The sequence below is a fragment of the Hemiscyllium ocellatum genome, chromosome 26 (genome assembly GCF_020745735.1).
Source record: "Hemiscyllium ocellatum isolate sHemOce1 chromosome 26, sHemOce1.pat.X.cur, whole genome shotgun sequence".
Lineage (NCBI taxonomy): Eukaryota > Metazoa > Chordata > Chondrichthyes > Orectolobiformes > Hemiscylliidae > Hemiscyllium > Hemiscyllium ocellatum.
The window spans coordinates 37,980,248-38,006,558 of NC_083426.1; the positions used below are offsets into that span (position 1 = coordinate 37,980,248).

Here is a 26,311-nt window from a genome sequence, read left to right on the forward strand (position 1 = left end):
CATATCTTCAATCAATTTACAAGATGCCTCTGCACTTCAATGCAACATCGGAATTATCATGGTAATGCCACATTCAGGGATATGCAGCTAGTTCATGAACTGGATTAGGCTGCATTCTCCATTCTTTTCACCCACTAACTCTGAATCTACCCGAATACTCACAGCATCCTTAACTTGCATTGTCTCACCTTTTTGCTCATTGCACCCTCAAAGATACCAGGCCATACAACGTCTTTCTTTGCCACTTAGCAGAGGCAAAGCCAGGAAGGATCAGGAATCTTTAATGAAGTCAAGAGGGGATAGATTTCCCTCAGGAGGTCTGGGTATAAGTCTGGCCTTCTTGGGGTAAATGGAGTCAGGATCTCCTCCACAATAATGGGTTACCTCCAAAGTTCAGACATCCTTCCAATCGCTGATTTCAGTCTAAATCTCAGTTCTAGGAATTATGTCTCTCACCTAATATTAGTACTATACATTTCCATGAATTATAAACAGCTGGATGTTTTAAGCTGTGTATCACTTATCCTTAACTTTATCAAAACGATGAAGAAAGCCTATTTTCTTCAAGTGGTAAACCTACCAGGAGAAGCATTTCTCCACACGTGTCCAACAAGAAAGCTGCTGTATTGGTTAGGCAGTCTCTTTAATGATTAGGTAGCAAGATTATTTCAATGGTCATCATGCAAATTGGCTGTTCTCAGATTACCATCAAAAACACTCCAATTTTATACAGACAGGATATCATTTCCTCTACTTTATAATCAGGAAACTGCACAAAGCAATGTTTTTAATTTTGAAGGTATATTTTAATGCTTGGGAAACAGAGGTTGTGCTGTTAATAACCTGAACAAATCCAGACAGGATCACAGCAAAGGCAGTTCATAATTGTGGAAAAATGAAACTAATTTAGGTATTTGGAAGTGAGCTAATTGTGGCATTACATTATTCACCTTTTATCTTATGTTGACAGATGAAGGAGAACGTTAGTGAGGCAAGAGTACTCAGTAAGCTAGTATCAAATGCTGATGGCTACGTCACTGCTTTCCAAACATTTTTCCACTGTAACCCCATTTCCAAATATGAAAATTGTCATGACACCTCAATGAGAACTGAGTACACAGGGCCTGTTAGAGTGGTACAGCGGTTGTATCTTTGTCCAACTCCACAGCAGTCATTACTGTCTCAGAATAGAACGCATTCAAGAAGAACGGATACTCAAATAATACAGTGAGCAGATTCCTCAAGAACAAACCACGACAAGCAGACCAAACACAGCCAGAAACCCTAACCACCTTACCATGCATCAAAGAAGTTTCAGAAATGACAGCCAGACTACTAAGACCCCTTGGAATCCTAGTAGCACACAAACCCACCAACATTCAAACAAAAACTAACAAACTTAAAAGACCCAGTACAACCCATGGACAAAACCAACATCATCTACAAAATTCCATGCAAGGACTGCCACAACACTATGTAAGACAAACAGGAAGAAAGTTAGCCACCAGGATACATGAACACCAGCTAGCCACAAAAAGACACAACCCTCTCTCCCTCGTAGCCCTACACATGGAGGAAAAAATCCACCATTTCGACTGGGACAACACCTCAATCCTGGGACAGGCTGAGCAAAGACATGCCAGAGAATTCCTAGAGGCCTGGCACTTCAACCACAATGCCATAAACAAACGCATAGATCTAGATACCATCTATCAACCCTTCAGAAAACGAACAGGAAATGACATCCCCACAAACCCCATCCAGGACAAAATATAAATAGAAAGCAGGAGACAACAGCTTCGCTTCACTTGGAGGTCGCCACTGATGATGTTACCTAGCCAGGTAATAAAACGTCTGGATATCAAACCTACAGCTCAGCGAGCAAACCTACACCCTAAACTGTCTCAGATCTCACGCCCCCAAAATTCTAACTTGTGACCCCACTTAGGGGCTCTGGTCCCAGTTTGGGAAATCCTGGTCTAGGTCATTTGTGACTACTAGAGAATTTTAATAAATGCCTTGGACAAAATTGTTAGATTTGAGCCCGAAGAGGAAAGTATAGTGGAATCAGTTGTGGAAGCTCAGTGATGACAGAACATGAAGGGTGAACAAATCAAAGATGGCAGAGAAAATTTTATACAAACAAATATAACATACTGCACAGAGGTAGAAAGGGAAAGTGAGATATTTGCTCCATATGTTATTTTTTAGTTTTACTAGCAGACACAATACTCAATATCAAAAGGCTATGCTACTATTTCCTGATTGAACAGGCTGGGTCTCCTTTTTCAAAAAGATTGCAGACTGAGTAGTGACCTGATAGGGATTTCTAAGAATAAGAGGGAGTCTGGGAGGCTAGATTTGGAAAATGATTTCCATTTACAGGCAAAGACACAGGACCATACATTTAAGGTAGCCACTAATAATTCCAACAGGGAGTTCATGAGAAATGGTTTGAAAAGGTAAGTGATTAGAATGTGGAATTCATAACATGGGAGAATCATAGATGGAGTGAGGGAGAAGTGAAATAAGCAGATGATACAGAAAGGAACTGAAGGATAGATTGGAGGGGTGAGAATTAAGAAAGGTGAAGGTCTCATGTAGACTATAAACACTAACACAGACATGTGTCTATGCTCTAAATATTTTTTAGAAACATGCCCAATCAATAGTGTGGCAGTCAATAAAGCCAACAGAATACTTGAATAATCTATCCAAAATATTAGAAAACTGAAGTTCTCATTAAATCATTAAATGCTCTGGTCAGGATGACATTAAGTACTGTTCACAGTTCTAATTATTGAGAGAAAAGATTCAAGTGGTAGAAAATAGAGCAGAAGAGAGCTACTAGACTAATTCCTTATTATCAGAAGTCTCAATTGTGATAATGCAATGGAAATATGTGATCATTACAAACCTGCAAAATGAGACTTAAGAGGTGGATCTTAAATGTGTCTATGAAATAAGTGGTATATAAGAAGCTGAACTGAAACCCAACTTCACTTTAACGGGACAACATTAATTCTTATAAAATTCGGACTGATATCAACAGAAAGCAATCAATACATGGAATGAACTTCCACGTGCAATGTGTAAGAGAAAAATAAGGAGGATAGACTGGAATATTGGCTATTTTAGATGGAGGAGTTTAGGTACACTGAAGAAAAATCAATTCTTGAAATCAAAACAGAAAGCAAATGGCTGTCAATAAAGTCAGGTCACAAGTTCAATTAGTTCTCCAAAGGTGACTTTAGCGATGGGCACATATAAAGGGGAAAATGTATTACCATCTCACATAGCAAAGTTGACCGTATGGAAAGTAGCCATTACAGATACCTTTTCTATGGCACTTTGCCACTCCTATATTATTTTAAGAAACTTTAGGATCCATCATAGTTAATCATTCACTTTATTTAATGAGATATGCATACTGTTGCAAAGAAATGACTTGTCTTGATAACTGGCAGTCATTGAGTGATAAAAATAACACCAGATAAGCAAGATACAAGTGCCTTGGAAACGACAGATCCACAGGAAATAACTTTCAGAGCTAGCTCTTTTATATCTCATTTTTCCACTTGACGTGATAGCACTGGTATCAGTGGGGCTCCTGTGATCTAGGTATCAACTGAAATGTGCAGATATTAGAGAAGATCTGAGCTTTCATGGATAAAGAAACTCATTCACCCACAGAAGGATAGAAGGTTTCAGAAAATGTTGATAACTGCTTGATGCAACTCTTCAGCTTACTCTCTCACATAAACAATAATGATAAAGAGTTTCACCGCAAAAGCCATTTGTGCCTTTTGAAAAGTATTTGCTGTTGCTGATCTGAATCCTGCTCATCCCCATCTATGTTTCAGCGTTCCAAAAACCACAAGAAAAATAGCTTTGTGGGTCCTACCAGAATAGTTTAAGGTTCTTCCTATATCTGAAATGTATTGAGTCTCATCCAATGCTAACTTAGTGGATATTAGTCGAATTTTAAAGGAATTTGCTCAACACAGAAAACCTACAACAGTGGAGATTGAGAATCATGGTTCCTACTATCAGCATTACACCAGTGTTTGAAGCAAAAATCTTGAAAAACATAACATTTTGTGCTGTGAAAAAGGTGGGTGAAGAACTTATGTACTGAAACCCAATGATCCAGAATAAAGCTTTCCTAAAAAATTCCAGAAAGGCAGTGCAAGACTTTAAAACACTTTGGACATTACCTACATTATCTACATCAACATGACCCTACCACTCAACTGCAGGATTTGGTATCTTTAATAGACTCTGGCTATAGCTACCAAACTACAGTTATCCAAGGCAATGTGTTGATTATCCCTCTTGCAAAACATGAGTCACATGTATATCACTTGATCAAGACTCAACAGGCACTTACGTGATTAGACCCAGTAAGTGTTAAGTATGGAAAAGCTTTTGTGCAACAAGACCATTGTCCACTCTAAACCCTTCTTATACGAAATGTGCACCTTTCAGCATTATCTTCTCAGAAGTAAACAATTAAGAAGGCACCTCTGGGTGCACTATTCAATTAGGGATAAAGTGCATTTAATGTAGTGAAGATGAGTGGGAAGCCAGAAGATTGGGAAACTTTTAAAATCCAGCAGATGACAATGAAAAAGCCTTAAGGGGGAGTAGATGAAATATGATGGTAGTTAGTTAGTAATATAAAAGAAGATTGCAAGAGTTTTTTTTTTAAATATCTAAAAGGTAAGAGAGAGGCGAAAGCAGACATACACTGCTGAAAAATGAGGCGGGAGAAATAGTAATGGGGAACAAAGAAATGGCAGAGGTATTCAATAAGTACTTTGTATCAATCTTCACGGTGGAAGACAGCAGTAGCATATCAGGACTTCAAGAAAGTCAGGGGCAGAGATGATTGTGATGGCCATCACTAAGAAGGAGGCGTTGGGGAAGCTGAAAGAACTGAAGGTGGACATATCACCCAGACAAGATGGACTACACCCGGGCTTCTGAAGGAGTAAGTTGAGGAGATTATACAGGAAATGGTGGTGATCTTTCAGGAATCACTGGAGTCAGTGATGGTCCCAGAGGGCTGGAAAGTAGCTAATGTAACACTCCCACTTAAGGAAAAAGGAAGCGTAAGATGGGAAAAAAAAGGTCAGTTAACCGAACCTTGTTCACTGATAAGATTTTAGAGTCTATTATGAAGAACGAGATTTAGGAGTACTTGGAAACGCATGGTAAAATAGGGCAGAGTCAGCATGGCTACGTCAATGGGAGATCAGAGTCATAGAGTCACAGAGATATACAGCATACAAACAGATCCTTTCGTCCAACTCACCCATGCCGACCAGACATCCTATATAAATCTAGTCCCATTTGTTAGCATTTGCCCCACATCCCTCCAAACCCTTCCTATTCATATGCCCATCCACATGCCTTTTAAATGTTGTAATTGTACTAGCCTCCACCACTTCTTCTGGCAGCTCATTCTATACATGCATCACCCTCTGTGTGAAAAAGATGCCCTTTAGATCCCTTTTTAAATCTTTCCCCATTCACCTTAAACACATGCCAGCTAGTTTTGTACTCCCCTACCCTGGAGAAAATATCTAGTTTATCTACCCTATCCATGTCCATCATGATTTTATAAACATCGATAAAGGTCACCCCTCAGTCTCCAAAGCTACAGGGAAAATAGCCCCAGTTTATTCATCATACCTAGTAAATCTGCTTGAACCCGGAGGAGGTTTAAGAACTGGAAATGAACTTCAATTACTTTTGTACACCAAGACAGAGTCATTACTCGTGGCATACATAGGCTGGATGGACACTACATAGTGTCAGCCCAGGACAGACAGTTCTGCAGACCCAACCCTGGGTCTGCTTTACTCACTTTTTTGTTTCTATGTCCAGAAGTGCTCTTACACACAACTCAACAGTTTTTCTTTCCATCACTGACCTTTCTTTTGTTTTTAGCTATTAACTACCACTTGCAAATCATCCATGTCGCTAATTAGATATTTATATGCAAAGCCCGTTAAGGAAAATGCAAATGATCAAAGGTGAGGGGGAGATAGGGAGATTGGGAAGGGGCTAACTCAAAACAGAGTTGAATGGGGACTGGATTTGCTTTAGAAAGGACTCAAGTGATGGGTTCCTGCTCGACAGGTCGTAGCCTGTTACCAAGTTAGACAAAGGAGAGTCAGTGGGTGTGTTCTATTTGGATTTCCACAAGGCTTTTGACAAAGTGTCAGACAGAAGGCTGCTTAATAAAGCCCACAGTGTTAAGGGAAAAGTACTGGTGTGGATAGAAGATTGACTGACTGGCAGAAGGTAGAGAATGGGGATAAAGGGATCTTTTTCACGATGGCAGCCAGTGACTAGTGCAGTTCTGCAGGGTTCAGTGTAGGTGCCATAACTATTCACATTATACATTAACAATGTGAACGAAGGAACAGAGGGCATTGTTGCCAGGTTTGCAGATGACCCAGACTAGTGACGGGACAGGTAGCATTGAGGAGGAAGGAAGATTTCAGAAGTACTTGGACAGGCTAGAAGAGTGAGTAAAGTAGCAGATGGAACACAATGTGTTAATATGTGAAGTTATGTACTTTGATTGGAAGGAGAGAAGTATAGACTATTTTCTAAATGGGAAACGGCTTTGGAAATCTGAACCACAAGGAGATTTAGGAGTCTTAGTTCAGGATTCTCTTAAGACTAACATGAAGATTTATTCATGATTTGGAGACGCTGGTGTTGGACTGGGGTATACAAAGTTAAAAAAATCACACAACACCAGGTTATAGTCCAACAGGTTTAATTGGAAGCACACTAGCTTTCGGAGCGACGCTCCTTCATCAGGTGATTGTGGAGGGCTCGATCGTAACAGAATTTAGAGCAAAAATTTGCAGTGTGATGTAACTGAAATTATACATTGAAAAACTGATTGTCTGTTAAGCCTTTCATCTGTTAGAATACAGTGATCGTTTCACTTCTTTCATGTGTAAATCATAAAACCCTTTTTTTTTAAAAAAGTTGCATTCTCGGGTTAGCTGTTAACAATGGTGATAGCTAGACAACATGTTGAAGGTGTTAGCCCCCTGTGTTCTCTGTCTATGACCTGATGTTTAGATTGTTATCTCACTTTTTAGATTAGAATCAGAGTTTCACATAAATTCATGCAGTTTTTGAGCTCAGAGTTCTACATGAATGTATGCAGTTTTTGAGCAAAGTGCAATGTAACTCGTTTTTCTGTAGGTTGTAAAACACAACTTCAGAAACATTCAGCCATTAACTCCCCAGGTAGCTTATTTAGTCATTTAGCTTCAGTTACATACTTTTTTGGAAATGATAGTTGAATTCGCTGTTCAAAAATTACTGATTTTTTAAAAAGTCATCTGCACAGACCTAAAACCAAAAATCCATTCACCTCAAGTTTAAAATCCAAATTCCAAAATCATAATATATATAAGCCTTCATCAAAATAGGAACGCTATTACATCTACAGATAAAATAATCTACCAAGTTGTTTAAACAAGAGACAAGCTGTTCTTAGTGGTCAAAGCCAAGGAAGATATACAGAAGAAAAATGAAATTATAAATAATTCCTTAACCTTCTATGGCAAGTCAGAAGATTGTGTTTAACTCTATCTATCCCCCAAGCTTCCAGTAAATCCTAATACTAATATTTCTATATTACAGCCAGGTACAAAAGGAAGGTTATTAATGACAGATTGAAAATAGCTAATGAGTGAATATAAATAAGTGTCAAACAAAAATCAAGCTGCAGCATGTATCAGTCACACTGATAAAGGTGAACACTTGTTCCATTTGTACCTCACCAAACCATCTGACATTTCTTTACTGAATTGAAGTTGAGCAGATATTGACTTCCTTCATCTTGTTTCACATCTAGTTCCTCCAAATTATTGAGCTGTTGTCAAAAATGTTGCATCATTGGTGAGAAAACAGGCTACTGACGTCTCCTCTCCTCTCATTTTTTGCTCTTAGATTCTTTCTCAGAATGTGGAAGCCTTTTCCCAGCAATTAACGCTCACCGAAAGGGAGGTGATGTTCAATGTTCAGCGATAATTCAGTTATCGCATCCCACTGATGTCTCAAATGCACATAAGTATAGTCTTGTACAAGTAAGAAGATGCCTTTGGTTTGTTTGCTGGAGAGATTCAAACTCCAGTGTTTGGTTGTTTCCTTCTTATGCTACTGTCCAGAACTGAACTGCTTTAATGACTATGAGAAAGTGAGGACTGCAGATGCTGGAGATCAGATTTGACAGTGTGTTGCTGGAAAAGCCCATCAGGTCAGGCAGCATCCGAGAAGCAGAAGAATCAACGTTTTGGGCGTAAGCTCTTCATCAGGAATGAGGCTTGTGGGCTGGGGGCTGAGAGATAATTGGGAGAGGGTGGGTTTGGGGGAGGAGGGAGGTAGTTGAGAAAGCTATTGGCGGATGAAGGTGAGGGAGAAGGTGATAGGTCAGAGGGGGGAGTGGAGTGATGGATGGGAAAGATGATGGACAGGTCAGGAGGGCTGTGCCAAGTTGGAGGTTTGGGGCTGGGATAATGTGGGGGAGGGGAAATGAGGGTGCTGTTGAAATCCACATTTATTCTGTATGATTGCAGGGTCCCAAGGTGGAATATGAGGCGCTCTTCCTCCAGGCGTCGGCTGTTAATGGTTTGGCAGGAGAGGAGGCCAAGGATCTGCATGTCCTTGATGGAGTGGGAGGGGGAGTTGAAGTGTTCAGCCACTGGGCAGTAAGTTGGTGGGTGCGGGTGTCCCAGAGATATTCTCTGAAATGATCTGCAAGAAGTATTCTCTCATTAGGTCCAAGCCCCCCACCAGCTCACACCCCACTCCCGACACCTTCCCCTGCCACTGCAGATAGTGCAAAACCCACATCACACCCTCACCTCCATCCAAGGCCCCAAGCGATCCTTCCACATCCGTCAGAAATTTACTTGTACCTCTACCAGTGTCATCTACGGCATCTGTTGCACCCTATGTGGTTTCCTCTACATCGGGGAAACAGGACGCCTTCTTGCAGATTGTTTCAACCCCACCCCCTCCCATTTATCTCTCAGTCCCCAGCACACGAGCCTCATTCCTGATGAAGGGCTTTTGCCCGAAACATCGATTCTCCTGCCCCTCAGATGCTGCCTAACTTCTCTGCTTTTCCAGCAATACATTCTTGACTGCTTTACTGACTATGTATAAAAGATATTTTATGAATATAGTATAGTTTTTAAATAAAAGAAGGCAAGAAAAGGAGAGAAATAGTCTTTGATTGGCAGAGCAGCAAGCTGCAGAAATGTGACTGGCAAGAGGACGAGTGCAGCCGCAGTAGGAACAAGAATCTGCAGGCAGGGGCAAAGATATGGTTACAGTCCAAGAAAGGATGTAAAGGAGTGGCTATGGGGCAGCAAAAGGGGAGTAAGCAACAGCTACAAGGAAGAGACACATATTGAAGAATAATTGCAGTATAGGGATGTTGGCGAGAGAGTTGCCACAGGGAAGAAGCAGTGAGGGAGCGTTAATGTGTGATTGGCAACAAGGCAGGGGTGTGGTAAGGGAAGAGCTACAGTTTGAGAGAAGCAGTGAGGAAGTGGCTACGGAGCAGGTTGGCATGGCAAAAGAGTAGCTACAGAGCAGGAGAGCTGTTGAGTGTAGAGCTACAGAGTGGAAAGCAATTGAGAGAGAAGGTGCAGGATAGGAGTGGCATTGACTTTGCAACCGCCGGGGCAGGAGATGCAATGGGGAAAAGGCTACAAGGAGGGGGTGCCAGGATGAGGGGTGCTGGGATGGGAGGAAAAGACATTGAGAGAGCAGATGTTAATATTCAGTGTGGTTCAAAATCTCTGAGGAGCAAGACCTAGCAAGGAAATCTCCTCACTTTTTTAAAATAGGTAACATAGTACAGCACAAGACAGACTGTCACCATGACAATGTGACAGTGGAAGGACAAGGGAATGGATTTAGTTAATGGCCTGAAATCAAAACACATTCAATATTTGGTCCAATCATCCTCCTAAGTATTGAGAGACGCAAAAACCACTGGAAAATTTGGAATGTAATTCCAGACTTACAGTCATGAAGACCTAGAGACATACAGCACAGAAAAGACCCTTCAGTCCAACTCATCCATGCTGACCAAGTTTCCCAAACTAAACTAGCCCCACTTGCCTGCATTTGGACCATATGTACTCATGTACCTGTCCAAATATCTTTTAAATGTTGTAATTGTATCTGTATCTACCACTTCCTCTAGCAGTTTTTCCACATGCAAACCACTCTGTGTGAAAAAGTTGCACCTCAGGGTCATTTTAAGTCTTTCTCCTCTCACCTTAAAAATATGCCCTCTAGTCTTGAATTCCCCCACCCTCGGCAAACGACCTTTGCAATTCACTGTATCTATGCCCCACATGATTTTATAAACCGCTATAAAGTTATCCCTTAACCTCTTATGATCCAGTTAAAGAAATCCCAGCTTATCCAGCCTCTCCTTATAACTGAAACTCTCCAGTCCTTGCAACATCCTGGTTCATCTTTTCTGAATCATCTAATAATATCCTTCCTGTAGCAGGGCAATCAGATCTGTACATAGTACTCCAAAAGCGGCCTCAACAACATTCTGTACGACCTCAACATGATGTTCCGACTTCTACACTCAGTGGTCTGAGCAATGAAGGCAAATGTGCTAAACTCTTTCTTAACTAGCCTGTCTACCCTACCTATGGGGCTTCAGAGTAACATTATCAGTAGATCAAAAGTTTAGTTAGAATGAGTCACTGGGATAGATGAAACGAACATGAGGAATAAACTGGTGTTATAAAAGTGGAAGGTAACTGCCAGGCATGCAGTTGGAGATCACAGAAGGGAAAAACACAAGCATATCAAGTTGTGAATAGACAAGACAGCTATGTATATTACTTGTGACTTTGCCAGTTAAACAATCGTTCAGTTGCTAATCAAGCATTAATTCAGTAGCTTCCACTGCATTATCTTTTATCTTGGTTATGTAGTTGTTGAGTTATGTAGCACCTTTGATGGATTTGTTTAAAAAAGCCTTCAGTGGAAACAGCCTATCAGATTTATGAACTAATGTTTCGTGAGACTGGCAGCAATTGATCAGATTCTCTAGGATCTAAATATAACTACCGAGCTTTTAAATCAAACAAGTTTGACAGGACAGTATGGCATAGAAGCTATTTTCTTTCCTGGGGAATTTATAACACAGGGTGAGTGGGAGGCTGTTTGGGTAAATTGGAGCTGTTCCGGAGTGAATAAAGAGGAGCTTTTGTTTATCACATAATCGTGAAAACTTACAACTCACTCGTCCAAATGCCTGGGGACATGGGGATACTTGTAACCTTCAAGACTGAGTCTTCTATTAGAGAAGGACATCATGACTTTGTGGAACAGATTGGCTAAGATCTAACAGAGTGACAGAAAAATGCTGTAATGAAAGCATAGCTTAAAAGCAATTATTTAAATATGAACCTCTGTAGATGAATGATGGAAGATTAGATTAGATTACTTACAGTGTGGAAACAGGCCCTTCGGCCCAGCAAGTCCACACCAACCCTACGAAAAGCAACCCACCCAGACCCATTCCCTCATATTTACCCCTTCACCTAACACTATGGGCAATTTAGCATGGCCAATTCACCTAACCTGCACATTTTTGGACTGTGGGAGGAAACTGGAGCACCCGGAGGAAACCCACGCAGACACGGGAGAATGTGCAAACTCCACACAGACAGTTGCCCGAGGCGGGAATTGAACCCGGGTCTCTGGCACCGCAAGGCAGCAGTGCTAACCAATGAACCACCGTGCTCCCAATTACTATGGTCCTTAATGATCCCTACTCTTTCCCTAGTTATCCGTTAGCATGCTTGTAAAATAACTTCGAATTTTCCTGCCAACTCTATCAACCCTATTGCTTAGCAGCGGAGAAAAAGTCATCTATTCCAAGCTGATTACATACCTGGACACAGAAAAGGGTTTTAATGTTTAGCCTAATTAGGAAAGATTGATTTGTGAAGAAGTTGATTGCAAAATGCTGTTGTAACCATGTTACACTGTTTCAGTTCAAAACACTAAAGTTTGTTGGACCATTTCTAAAAAAAAATCTTATTTTTAATGGCAGCTCATTAATTTTCTGGAATATTCCTGTAATCTTCACATGGAGCTAGCAGAGAGACCACAGCAACACAGATTATTTAAAACTCCATTAATTTATAATATTAGTTTTAAATGTACATTAAAAATTTTCAAAGGTTGAAAACTTAAAAGTTCTTGTTCAGATTTGTGGCTCAAAGGAAATTTGGATAAAAGCAAAGCTCAAATGAAATTAAAATGTTCTTCATGAACAATCACACAAATTATTCTTCTTCAAAATACACTGTAAAGTTAATTGTATATCGACGGGAGCGATTCAGTATCTGCTTTGCAGCCCACTAAAGCCACATCCATGTCCACGTCTCAATCAATGACAGCATATGGGCAGCCCGAAACAGATTGTATTCCAAACTGCTTTCTCTCCACCTTTGTGTGCCATTCCTTCAATCACTTTCATTCTAAGCTCTGGAATTCTCTCACTAAACTTCTGCACACCCCTACCTCTTCTGCTCCTTTAAGACAGCCCTGAAAATAAATTTCTCTGACCAAGCATTAATTCACCTGTCCCAAAATCCTACCCCAGTGTAACTCAATGTAAGATTTCATTTGATTGGGCATCTCTTGAGAAATCTGGAAAGTGTCGACCTGTTTAGTCACTTTCTGGAATAAGAAGGTTTTATTGCCTTTAATTGTTGGAACACCTGTCTTTAGAAGGGATTATGGGGGCCTACATGCTGTTGATTGCCTACCAGCATTGGCTGGATTTGGCTTCTGTTTCAAACACTTGAAAGGGTTGCAGGGTTTGAGCTATTGGGAGATGCTGAATAGGCTGAGGCTATTTTTCCTGGAGCATCTGGATGGGTATATGAACAGGAAGGGTATAGAAGGATATGGGCTAAATGCGACCAAATGGGACTAGGTGATCTGGTCAGCATGGACAATTTGGACTGAAGGGTCTGTTTCCATGCTAACAGAAGGTTGAAATCACCACATAAATGCAAGTTGTAGTCGATATCTCAAGAAAGGGCCAGCATGTGAAACAACATTCAGAGCATACTCGCTTCCATGGTTATTGGGTGGCAACTTTCAGTTCTGCCCAGCAAAAGGTGTTGGCCTCATTGCAAGGTTTTCAAGAGGTCACTTACAACAGTATGGGTCACAGGAAAACAGTTCTGGGAAAATGCTATTTTGATTAACTAACTCAGGAAGAAATTCTAGGGAATAGTCATCATCTAAGAGTTGGAGCTAGGACTCAGAATAAGTCCCTGGGGAGTTCAGAAAGTGGAATGGTCATGGGGAGTGTGATGGGCTTGAAAGAAGCTTGCCAGTATTAATACATTGGTGCAGCTGAAAAATGGAGGGATGGAAAGCTCACATGCAGTATTTGTTCAATGGAATGAGTAAGACTGGCTGGCTGAAGTCCAAAGGCAGGACTGGCTTGATGGAGCTGGTTGTTGGTGAAAAACTGAAGTTATCCTATGGTCGAGTGCTGGATTACACTTTTGGAATCCAAGGGAATGTGAGAGTAATCAACTAGAACAGGAACCAGCTCTCATCATAGTGGCCTTTGAGAAGCAGTTTCAAGATTGGATAAGTGAAGTGAAAATTTGTGTTCCAATGAATGAGATTTCATGATCCCCTGTTTCATTAATGTCAGGGGGAGTTGCTGAGAGATCTGCAGATGTTCTTTGAATACAGTGGGTGCACTATGGAGTGTCCGATCACCGTATATTATCCATGTCGATCACACGTTAATTCTTGGTGCTAGAAATAAGTTATATAAATATTCTAGATTCCATCATTGTTCTAACCTGTATAGTACTTTTGTTTGTTCAAAACTGAAGAATCCTATGTTTTTCTCTTAATATGTCCCCTGGATTTCACCTTTAAAAGTCAAGGCTATCGGTTCCTAACCGGATTGTAACATAATGTGGTCAGCTTTTTCAGGATCATAATAAAGATACAGAAGTCTGGTCTGGGATCATCACAAGGAGGCAGCTTGTGTGGAGCTTAAACACTACCGGAAATCTGTTGAAGCAAATGGTCTAGTTATGTGCTGTCAACTGTGATTATTTCCATTTGTATTCCCATTTCCATGTCTCCTTTTGCAATGGACCCATAAAACGCAAGATTAGAGATTGTGATACAGGTCATTGCAAATGAACTAAAATGATCTTGTTTGCAAATACAGTGTTGCAACACTTTGGCTTATAAATGGAAGAGTCTTCTTTCAAAATAGCAACCCTTTTTAAAGCACGTATTTCCAAATGTGGCACTTCTGTAAATAGAATTGGTGGTAACAGTGTGATAAAATTCTGTTACCAGTTGTCTCTGCTTAGCTGGGTATCTAGCTGCATTGCGCTTTGCAGAACAGACCTGGCACTTTGAAGGTGATATACTGCTTTTGAAAATCTTTTGTCTAAAAGTTTCCAAAAATATTCAATGCAAGCATTTTGGGAGGTGTTATTTGAGAATAAATAGCTAGCATCCTTCTCTGACGATGGAGACTAGATCTTTTGGAACCTCATTTACATCTCCAACAGTAATCTGACTCAAGGATTCAAGCATTTTTAAGGCCTCTGAAAAGATGTGTGGGCGGTTTTGCTCATGGCAGATCACCCTCCGATTAGTCATTGACAGGAAACTAAGCTGCTTGTCAAGGTTATATTGGTCGCATGAATTTCTGTAGGTAATAAAATCAAATTGAAAGGTTGCCTCCAGACAGATACACATTGAGCAAAAGAAAGATTTTCTGTTTAAAATAACACCCTGCAGTGCATCATCGTGGAAAGCTCATTCACAATCTGAAGTTTGGTTTATTTATGGGTTGGGAGAGAATGTGTGGAGGATACCACTTTATAGAATGATTTTATTTTACTTTATAACTCATAGCTCAAAATTCAGTCTTAAGCCCAAGATTTTATCATAGCACCAAGATGACTAAGAACTGAGTCATGCAAGTTAATTTGCAATGAAATATTTAAATAATTTGGGTGCAAAGTAGGGCAGTACAAATCTAAGTAAATGCTGAAAGGGGTGGCCTCATTCCTTTAGTTTCACATGGAATTTTACATTCCTATTCGTATTAACTTTTATAATGCTTGATTGGACTCAAGCTGTTTCTATCACCATATTTCACTGGTAAAGCTGGTGATCAGAGATGCATACACAAGAGAAAAAAATGCAACATGAACTTGATAATCTGTCAATCTCCCGTACTCAAATTTCTGATCTGAAAGCAGCAGTGGTAAGCATAAACAAGGCTACTAGATATGAATCCACTGCATTTCTTTGTCCACTGTCAATGCAAGGATTCCCAGAACATGCAGGTTCGGCTGGACATACAAGAAAGGAAACGTCTGAATAAGGAACAAAAATGATGGGAGCTGTGGCAAGCAATTAGCTGAGGCAGCAAAGAACTTGGCAATAGCTTTCAGAAACTTGCATTTTCTGCTGCAATGAATGTGTGCCAAAGGCTGCTGATTTCGAAGGACATCGATCAAATCAAATTACTTCAGTTGACAAAAACTGGATTGACCAAATAAAAACTTTCTGGCTGCCTTTGATATAACAGACATCAGACAGGCTGATGTTGTAACATTAAGGAGAGGAAGGATTTCTTGCTCGAAACTGGCTGTCAGAATGACCCTTGATGTCACTGTTCAAAAGCATGCAATGAATCTGCAAAACAAAAACCTGCAGAGACACTCAATAAGGACATGGCCCATGACATTCCACTATAATGGTGAGTCTTACTGGAGTTCAGCAGCTGCAGTGAAATAACCCAATTCCAAATGTCAGGCATGAAACAAGCAGGAAAATGATGCTGTAAAACATGAATCTGCAGGACACCCACCTAGAAATGCATGTAGATAACTGCAAAGCTGTTTACAAAGGGAGAGGATAGAGAACATCCTGGTCAGAGATGAAATCTTGTAGTTCACATGACAACCAATATCACATTGTGAGAAATGGTTGTCACCTAAGTGCCTATATACCACCAGAGCTCAAACTCATAAACAGATGGGACTGAAATCAAAGATTTGTCAGACAATGAAGTAACCCAAAACAATCCATTTAGCAAAACACAAAGCACAGTTAAAGTTCACTCAAGTGAAAACACAACAGCACAGGTTCAGAAAGATTAAACATTGCTTGAATGAAACAAACATGCTTTTAATCTTCAAACTCACGAAATGTAACCATTGTTACTAAGTGAGCTCGTTTCAAGAACTAAATTGGTCCTTCTGAAAAGTAAAATGAAAAAGAAAGGAAAAACATGCAATGAAACAGAAATGCTCAAGGTGGAGGAATAGTTAAAAGAAGTGACACAGCTAGCTGGCTGCAGGGAAAGATATGCCATCAAGAAACTGCTACAATGACTGAGCTCACTATTTGTCACACACTACAGAAGAAACCGATCACCATTCCATTGAAATCCAGAGGACGAAACAAAAAAAAAGACTGCCTGGCAACAGTTGATGCAAGACTTCAGATCAAATTAATTAGCCCCACATTACTTATTAAGCCGAAGCAACTCAAGCCTTAAAACTGTGCTTGGAAATCATTTCCAATGTTTTTTATAAGGCTAATGATAAACCCTAATCACTCTCCAAAGCAAACCATTCAAAACATTGTCTTACCATTAACAAACAAAGGACACTAAAGCATAGTTCATATAGTTATTTCATGGAAACTTATGAGATACAAAAATTTGAAAGACCTGAGCAATGTCTGGATCCAATACTGAATCAAACTGCAGACAAAAATTATTTAACCTCAGCAGGTCAGGGTCACTAGGCGAGCACTGGTGAAAAAATTATATTCAACAGCTGTGGAGCATTCTACCTGAGATTATTTCATGATCATAGCAAAAATCTCCATGAATCCAGTAGGTTGAAGAAGTTTACAACTAGGGGTCTGTGAAGGACCCTCAATGGATCAGCCATAAATAATTTCTGGCTTTCAAAAAGAAAAGTTTTGAAAATGAAAAAAATACCATGGAATAAAAGGTTTGATTGAAGTCAACAAAAAGTGGTGGCTTTGGTGCCAATGTGGTCCTCTATTCACCTCCTTTAACATGTATGATGACTTCAGAAGTCATCTGACACTTAAACTAGATGGTTGCTCTAATGCTCGGTCCCCACTGGCTGAGAAGGAGGAGATGTGGCAAACATAATCCATCCAATTCAAATATACCATGAAGACTGAAATCAGTCAATGGCAGCTCACAGCATTTATACAGTTCTGTTTTTCATTTCAATCTTTCTGTCCTGTTCTTATGGGCATTGTCACAATTGTCAATCACGTGAAGAGACTAACAGAGTCAAATGACCAACTGGTATCTTTCTGGAGGAAGAGTGAAATATATCAACATTAGACAACATCAGATTGACAATTACCACCAGCAAAACTAACAGTTTGCAAAGTCACTTCGATATTCTTTATTACGTGGCTGCTGTTTCCATGTATATTTTTGTTAACCACTTCTTAAAGCATTAGAGTTGAGGTGAAAAGGGTTATTTGACTTGATGATCAATTAGTGACTGGGTAAGGCTGATATACTGGAAATAGTCAATGAGAGAGGTGATCATTCAGACAGAAGGTGAGGGAGAGGGTTATCAGGAGTTTGAAGCAAGTGGAGGGAGGAAGGGGATGTGGTGTTGGGACCACCTTGTCCTGTAGTGTTGTGAGAACAGCAGCAACATCCTGATGAATGGCAACTGCCTTGGGAGGATTTTTATACGGACAAATTACTTGATTTCTGTTTGGGAGTGGATGGAAGAGGGGGTCCATGCAATATTTATACCACCTGACTGGGGGGAGGAGGCATTCAGACATATCAAAGTTTAGAATCCTCAGAGGAAAACATCACAAAATTCAAAGCTTCGGGGGTTTGTCCCTAGGTTGGCAAAACAATTTCCCATTTAACATTTTCTGAAGCCTCAAAAAGGCTCAATATTCACTCTTCAATGGCAACAATGACCAAGACTTGGCACATTCTATCATCTGATGTCAGCCTTTATTGGCTGAAACTAAACCTGACTTGGCTCAGAGGCAGAGAAAACACCGACAATAAACCATCTAGGGTGCATGAGAAGCATAATGAACTCCTCAATAGTTGTGCAGCAACACACAAAACCTATTGGTTACCTGAAAATTTTGGTATCAAACTCTATACAAGACTGACTATTTCCCCAAAATGATACAGACCAAAATAAAAAAAAACTGACAAGGGTACATGATGTACAGTTCTAATCTATATCATTAAAATTAAAAATAATTGCCCAATCTTATTCTGCCAGAGCCCAAGGCACCAGTCCAGTCACTTAAACCTAGATCAAGCATCATGGCCAGTGTCAGAATACCCGTAATTACTCTCCGGAGACAAGAGTTATCACAAAGAATTTATCTCACTTCGCACTCCGCAAATACCATAGACACTTCCTATTTACTTTAAGTGGAGAGGAAGATAAAAGCAGTTGCCATAACAAAAATACCATAATCACAGAATGCACCTCAAGAATATCTGACATGTTAACATTTAACAAGCCATCACCATATTTGATCAAAATGTGTAAAACCCCAATTTCTGCATCTACTGTAGCGCAGCATGGCGGCTCAGTGATGAGCTCAGACAGCACTGCTGCCTCAAAGTGCCAGGGACCCAGGTTCAACTCCACCCTCGGGCAATTGTCTCTGTGGATTTGCACGTTCTCCCCATGTCTGCATGGGTTTCCTCCCAGAGTCCAAAGATGTGCAGATTAGGTGGACTGGCCATGCTAAAGTGTCCACTGATGTGCAGGCTAGGTCAATTAGCCATGGGAAATGCCAGGTTATGGGATAGGGTGGGGTCCTGAGTCAGCATGGGATGCTCTTTAGAGAGTCAGTGCAGACATGATGGGCTGAATGTCCTCCTCTTGTACTGTAGGACTTCTGTGCTTCTACTGCAAATTAATGCCTCTCATAGCTATTACATAGACAGTACGGGAGTTCAGACAATATAAAGCTACGTCATTTTACATGAGAAAACATGAAATAACATGGGAAATAGAAGAGGCCGGCTTTTCAGCCCTTTGAGGCTGCTTCATTATTTATTATCAACATGGCTGGATCATCTACCTTATAATTCAGGAGGTACTAGAGAAAATCAGCAGAAAAATACTCTTGACACTGCCAGACCTGGTGAATTTCTCCAACACTTTTTGTTTTTGCTTCAGATTACCGCCATCTTTGTTTTATTTTGCCTTAAAATTAATCCTCCCACACTACCCTCACATTCTTCAGTTTCCTTTGTACATACAATTCCATTTAACAGTCTTTAAAAATGTAATAACTGACTAGCTTACCAATTCTGTAGTTAAAAAAATTACAAACGTTCACAACCTGTTGAGTTAAAAAAAACTCCTCAGTCCTTCACGGGATAGGGTGGGATACTCGGTCTGTGTGGGATGCTCTTCGGAGGGTCAGTGCAGACATGATGGGCCAAATGTCTCTTCTTGCACTGTAGGACATCTATGTATCTATTGCAAATTAATGCCTCTCATAGCTATTACATACGGTATGGGAGTTTAGACAATATAAAGCTATGTAATTTTACTTGAGACTATTCTATTCAGTCAATTAAGGCTGGTCTTGAGTTTCTATTTTCAGACTGTAATTTCTAATTCTCAAGCCACCAACCCACCAAGATCGTTGATGAATCCTTTAGGAATATCATGTTTCCATTAGATTCAAAATTCTCAGGCCCAATCGATTCAGAATCTCAACATAAGACAATCATCTCATTTCAGGAACCAATCCTGTGAAACGACTTTATTGCGTTCCCTCGAAAACAAGAAAATTACGCACAGTATTCCACATGGTTTCCCCAGCACTCTGCATAACTGTAGGCGGACTTATTTACTCTTCTACTCCAATCCTCTTATAATGAAGGCTAACATAAAATTTGCATTCCCAATTGCTTGCTGCAGCTGCATGTGAAACTTGCTGCTGTTTGCTATAGAAGTGTCTCAACATTAACTATGTTCTCACTAGTAAAGTAAAACTGTTTTTTTTTCACTTTTCTTACTGAAGTGGATAAGTTCACAATTCCCACTTGCTATGTATTTGACCATTCACTTAATTTGTCTAAATCCCTTTGTAGCTCCGATTGTCTCCTCACAGTTTGAGTGGTGACACTGGTGTGTTTCAGTGGTTGTGCAGTTGGTGTGAACAGAAGCACATAAAGCACCTCAGATCAAATTCAATGCAGATTGTTTAAATTTACTCCAAAATTAGGAAATGTACAGCATTATAAACTATGTACAGTTCTGACATATTCATTCTTTGCTATAATGTGAACATTGTTGTTTGAAGCTGAGACTTACTTTGTAAGTGAGGGGTTCAGTAATCCTTTGGAACCTGCAGAGTGAGACTCAAATCAGACAAGTTGGACAATGCCTCATGTAAGTATGATGTAAGCTGCAATGGCTGTATTTAAATATTTGGCAGTTTAAAATTTAACATTTGAGAGAAATAAGGAACAATTTGTTACCATATTCTGCACCGACTTTCATTCTTATCCTCTTAGCCCTCCATAGGTTTCTCCCCAACTTCTCAGACTTTGGATGATCAACCAAAATGGACACAAAACAGGAACAGGAGGAAACTACATGCCCCATTGAGTCTCCATTGTCATTCAATACAATTAAGGCTGGTCTTGGACTTCAGCTTCTCTTTTCATCTCCATCTCCTTTGATACACTGAAATGTCAAAATCTGCCCATCCCAGTGTTAGATCCAGTGCACAATACAGCACCCACAGACATCCAGGATGCAAAATTCCAAAGATTCACAAAACCTTGACAGAAAAAATTCTAATTTTAGTCCTTAATATTTTAGGCCATAACCAAAGAATATCCATATGCTTGAAATTCATTAGTCAGTAGAAGCAACCTCACTCTGTGAAACACCTTCACAATCTTCAATGTTTTATTGAAATCACCTCTCATTCCTATAAACTCCAGGGAGTATAGATTCTATTTTTTTAGTACCTCAGATACCAAACCCACCATCTCTGGAAACAATCTAGTGCTTATTCAGTGTACCATTAAGCATCTAAATTTTCCCTAAATATGGAGAGGAAAACTATACACATCACACCAGGAGTAATGTCATCAAATTCCCATACAACTGCTGCAAAGCTTGTTTATTTTTGTATTCCTATACCCTTACAATAGAAACTAAATAGCCATAAGAACGTAGAAAACAGGAGCAGCAGTAGGACTTCTGGCCTGTCGAGCCTAGTCCGCCATTCAATAAGATCATGGCTGATCTTTTCAGAGACTCAGCTCCACTTTCCCACCTGCTCACCTTAATACTTAGCACCTTTACTATTCAAAAATCTATCCAACTTTGCCTTCAGCGGGGTTGAACTTCTTGAATTGCTTGTTGAATCTGCGTGATTTTCTTTGCTCCTTATTTGAGTTGTTACAATGACAGACCAGAAACCCAAAGTACTTGTGACAATTTTTAATTTGAAATTTCAAAATGTTTCTTTAAAAGAAAAAGCTGATCGAGCCAAAATTGACCAATTCATGTGTCTGTCCAGAGAGAGAGAGAATATAACATTTGAAGTGTCAAAAAAACTTCAAGCAGTTTGTACTCTGCCTCACACTGTACTTGTAACCACAAAGATAACAAGAGGCTAAAACCCAAACTCAAGAGCAAACTATCCCACTGTGGATTATGTCTCCAAACCACAGGTGCTTGTGTATTTCTTTTGAAAGAAGACACTAGGAAAAGGTTTACAAATACCAGTTTCAACTCTATTGGAGTATACTACTAGACCAAATGCTCTTGTGTGTACCCGCCTGGATTTGAAGTTGGGCCAGGTTACCTTGCCTCAGCCTGGAGATCAACATATCCCCACCTGGAACTGTAATCTGGAACCTCACCTGGCACATGGTCATAACAGAAATCTCTCTGACGTCAACATTTACAAGCTTCATGTCTTTTAAAAAAATAACCTATTCTTCCAACCAAAGAGAATAACTTCACACCTTCCCACATTATATTCCATCTGTCACCTTAGTACCTATTCACTTAATGTATGCATATCTCCTTGCAGCCTGTGTCTTCCATCAAATTTGCATTTCTACCTAGTCTGATAATCTCAACAAACTTAGATATACTCCTCGCATTCTCTTTGTCAAAGCCATTAATGTAGCTTGGAAACAGCTGGTGTCTCCGCACTGATCACCTATGTTGACTTTGCTTGATCATATTATTTTCCAAGTGATTTGTTGAGACATCCTGCTACATAGATTCCAACACTTTCCTAATAACTGACAGTTAACTGGTAGAAAATTCCTTGTTTTTTCTCTCTCTCTTCCCTTTCTTGAAAAGTGACATTACATTTGCTAACTCCTAAACTGCTGAATTTGTTTCAAGATCAAGGGAATTTTAGAAAATCATAGCTAGAGCATCCGTATCATTTAGAACGATAGAAAGTAGGCCACCATATTCTTGGATTTTTTTGTACATTTTTTCCTTAGGATTTTCCATGCTTAAATAACTGCCTCATTTTTTTTTAGTTCCTAAGTCAGCATTTAATATGTAATTTCATCTCCATCTCCTTTGATTCACTAAAATGCCAAAAATCTATCTATCCCAGCATTAGATCCAATACACAACACAGCATGCACTGGCATCTAAGCTGCAAAATTCCAAAGATTCACAATGCTTTGAGGAAAAAAAAGTCTCATTTCAGTCCTCAATGTTTAGGCCACGAATACAGGCACAAATATTTGTTCAAGGTCTGTGCATATCATCGTGCCCATAGTAATTTATTTTGTCTCTGCTTTTAAGGGACCAATGATGACTTTAGTCACTTGTTTCCTTTTTAAATATGTGTAAAAGTTTTTGCACTCTATTCCTATAATCCTGATTAGTTTGCTCTATTGTTCTCCTTTCCATCTTTTTATCTACTTTCTTGGTATCGCTTTGCTGGTTTCTAAACACTTCTCTCAAAATTGTTCCTCAGCAAAGGATCAATGCACCTGGGTTTACCATTTGATTTTAAGAGATGATTTTGCTATATTAAAATTGGTGAAGAAACAAGGGAAGAAAGTTTCCTGTTACAAATGCTGCTACCTACCTATGAAAAACCAAAAAAGGGTTTCAACTTTCAGGTTATTATAGGCTCCATTATTTACTGCTTAGCTCTTCTTTCAAATCTCTTGCACCTATGAAAGCCTAGGAGAAGTCAGGCATTGCGTTCCCAGATCACAGAAACATGGCTATTTGCCTAGCTGCCTCCCTTGTGCAAACAAGTATATCACTTGGGGAGTGGTGAGTCTGTGCAATCCCTAATGGACTGGCCAGGCCAGAATCTAGCTAATGTAGATTTCAGACTGGTTACTTAGAGACTTAAGGCTATTTATTGAAGAATCCTGTGAAGAGATTGATAGAGTTTGTTAAAGTTTAATCAAAGAGCAATGGTAGAATCTGATAAATACTGTTTTTCCTTGATAAAGCATTCAATAAAGTCGTGTTGGGCTTTTCCCTGATCCCTGTCTCTTTGTCTATCTCACCATGTAACATGCCTACATTAAAAAGGGTTACTGCAAACTAGTCAAGTTTAGTCAGGGTATGTTTACCCATCTTTCACTTTACAACAATAATGCAAGGAGTAACTCAGCATCAAGAAACCTGAGCAAAATTGAGCGATAGAAATTGGGGGAAATGGCCCACTGGTTGGAATGGGCTCACTGCACTGCTCAAAAGAACTCTCGGGACTGAGGTGATTAATCTCCAACAATCTCAATACACTTCCTTTATGCTAGATATGACTCCCACCAATGGACCATTTTCTCCTGATTCCCATTGAGTTCCGCTATGTTTGGGTTCTTTGATGCCTGAATGTATCTTGAATTAAGTTTATCTTTGTACCCAGCTCAACAAGTCCTTCACATCTGCATACCCATGATTTTCACTGGACAAAATAATACTTCATCCACTCTGCAAATGGTAGTGAGAACAATGGGTATTTATTGTCACACTGTAATTAGAAAGTTTGGAAATGCTGACAGAAATTCCTCTCCTCTTTTAGAGCATTGCCAACTCCTTTAGCCGGGGCACATATCCACAGACATTTCACTGATTGTGTTTTCTGGTAAACAAAGTTATGACAAAAAACCTGGTTGAATTCCTGCTGCCAAGTGAAAAAGGAGTTAAGAAACAGTTGAGTTTTCATTCTATTTAGAAAAACAAAGCAAAAACTGACTAACTCCTAACGGAACAAATAAACTGATGTCCATCTTGCAATTATGGCTTTGACATTATTTATTGTACGCAGTCCTCTTAAATGTTAGGATCATAGGATTATAGAATTCCTACATTGCAGAAACAGGCCATTTGGCCCATTGGGTCCTCAGCGACCCCCTGAAGAGCATCCCACCCAGACCTCACTCACACCCCCCCACCCCCCACCCACCCCCACTTTCCCTGTAACCCTGCATTTAGTATGGGGACACTGCAGAGGAACTTAGTATGGCCAACCCATCTAACCTGCTCATCTTTGATACAGGGACTAAACTCCCTTGCACATCCGGAGAGAAAACTGGAACACCTAGAGGAAACTCCACACAGACAGTCGTATGAGTCTGGAATTGAACCCAGTTCCCTGGTGCTGAGAGGTAGCAGGGCTAACCACTGAGCCACCATGTTGCCCTGGCATAAACCATGGTAAAACGAAACTTACTATGATGTCAATTCACTTATCATCTTAGTGAGTTTTGAGAAGATTTGTAGCACAGGATGAGTCCACTTATTTATCTATTAAGACACCTATCCATGGCATCAGTAAAATAATCTCTTGGAAATATCTCTAAACAATGCTGAATGCAATCTAAACAACAATGAAAGCTTAAACAGTTTGAAGACACAACACTCCAAAAGAATTCATAGAATCACAGAATGGCTATAGTACAGGAGGCCATGTGGCCAGTCATGCCTGTGCTGACTTTGAGATAACAAATTGCCATGTCCTATTCCTCCTCTACCCCATAGCCCTCCAAATATTTTCACTTTAGACACTTAATCAGTTCCCTGTTGAAGACATCAACTCTCTTTGCCTCCATTACAAGTTCAGGCAGAGCATTCCAAATATGAGTCAAGAGTGTGGTTCTGGAAAAGCACAGCAAGTCAGGCAGCATCTGAGGAGCAGAAAAATCAACACCCTTTATCAGGAACGCTCCTTGGATGTTGCCTGACCTGCTGTGCTTTTCCAGCACCACACTTTGACTCTAATCTCTAGCATCTGCAGTACTCATTTTCACCCATTCCAAATCTGAACCAGTTGCAAACATAAACTTTTTTATTTAAACAGGTCACCACTGCATCTTTTTCCAATATCATCTAGTTCTTAAACTAACAGCAAACAGGAATAATCTCTCCCTATTTATTCTGTCCAGAACCCTGACAATTTGAAACCTCTATCAAATCTTAGTTTCAATTACTCAATTGAGCATTAGATTCCTAGGATGATTCGTTTGAACTTCTATCAGTGCTTTCTAAGATTCTAGACTCTCATTTCAAGACACACAAGACTGTTTAAATCAATATGATTTAGAGACGATTCTCCCTCTCCTCAGATCATGCTATGTTTTTCCAGCACCCCACTCTTGTGTCTAAATCAATATATTCATTCAATTATTTAGTTTCATTCCTACAATAGTTTTTTTATATCATGTACTTACCAAAATCACTGGAACATAGTTCATGTTTGGTTTTCTAGCACCAACTCACTAATTAGTTCGAGTCAGCATGTATACCCTAAAGCAATGCTGCTGAACTCACCATTTCTAAACAGTTTATTTGAGACACTCATAATTGTTTTAATAATACTCCAAAACTTAATTGTCCTTAATGTTGACATAACAGCTGTTCTTAATAACTTATCCACTTCATCTTGTCATTTGTTTCATCACAATAAAATCAAGAAGTCTGTAAAGACTCCTGTAAAGTAAGCCTATGTTTTGCAGCAGCATGCACTAAAAAGTTAATTACTGCATTAAATGCGAATGGTGGTGCTGTGTGCCATTACATCATGGTACAATACTGCATACAGTTCTTTTCAAGCAAATAAAACTATGAAGGCTATCTTCAGCTACCAGTTTTAGTATTGTGGGAAATCAAACCTTGTATTCATACCTTCC

The 26,311-nt window shown here is 39.8% G+C and overlaps 1 protein-coding gene across 1 annotated transcript in view; it reads right to left on the reverse strand.

Annotated features, from left to right (window-relative positions):
* ppfia4 (PTPRF interacting protein alpha 4) overlaps positions 1-26,311 on the reverse strand; it is a 670,948-nt gene that overhangs the window by 146,432 nt on the left and 498,205 nt on the right. The gene's annotated exons all lie outside the window — the stretch shown is intronic.